The sequence below is a fragment of the Rutidosis leptorrhynchoides genome, chromosome 3, assembly GCF_046630445.1.
Source record: "Rutidosis leptorrhynchoides isolate AG116_Rl617_1_P2 chromosome 3, CSIRO_AGI_Rlap_v1, whole genome shotgun sequence".
Classification (NCBI taxonomy): Eukaryota; Viridiplantae; Streptophyta; class Magnoliopsida; order Asterales; family Asteraceae; genus Rutidosis; species Rutidosis leptorrhynchoides.
In genome coordinates, this window is record NC_092335.1 from 80988001 (window position 1) to 80989115 (window position 1115).

Consider the following 1115-nt stretch of genomic DNA (forward strand, 5'->3'; position numbering starts at 1 on the left):
AATCAGACGTAAGAATCGAGACAGATCACCGTAATTGATTTTAGAAATCTTAATTTCCTTATTCACAGAAGAATCAAATCTTTTAGATTTCGAAGATTTTCTTTAATCCCTTGAATTTCGGAATTCAACCAAGACAACGACAAAAGTTAAGACGCACCTTATTTTTTTAAAATCAACCGTGACTACGTCACCAGACAAGACGAATATGCACTTATTCATTTCACTCTTTTGTGATATCTTCATTCGTACTCTTCGAATCGAATCATTTTATCCATATTACTCAATGATGATAAAACTCTATTTATCAACTCATATTCGTCATGAAAACATTTTTATTGTTAACCATGACCACCTCACTCAAATTTCGGGACGAAATTTCTTTAACGGGTAGGTACTGTGATGACCCGGGAATTTTCGACTAAATTTAAACTTAATCTTATATGATTTCGACACGATAAGTAAAGTCTGTAAAGTTGAATCTCTAAATTTTTGGAACAGTTTACATGAAACCATTTGACCTTTGACTATTCCCGACGATTCACGAACTATTGTCTGTAAATAAAAATATATATATATATATATATATATATATATATATATATATATATATATATATATATATATATATATATATATATATATTTATATTTATATAAATAAAAGTATTATATATAAAATTTTTCATAAATAAAAATACACATTAATTTAATTAGAATTAAAAATGTAAAAATAAAAACCGAATAATTGAGTACAATTAAAACGAATATATATAAACATGTATATGATATTATTATGCAACTATATGTTTATGTATATGATTCCTATTAATAATTGGTATTATATTTTATAAATTATATAAATATTCAATATCTAATAAATGTTGTCATAGGTATATAACATACTTATTAATTATTAGATAGTTAATAAGATATAAATTCTACGTATTAAATCTAATTACAAGTTAAAATATAAAAGTTATACTAATAACCTTACCTTCATTATAAATGTTAATATTAATAATTTTATTATTAATATTATTATTATTATAGAAAAGTATAAGTTATTATGTTATTATTATTATCATTATCATTAATATCATTATAACTAATATTATT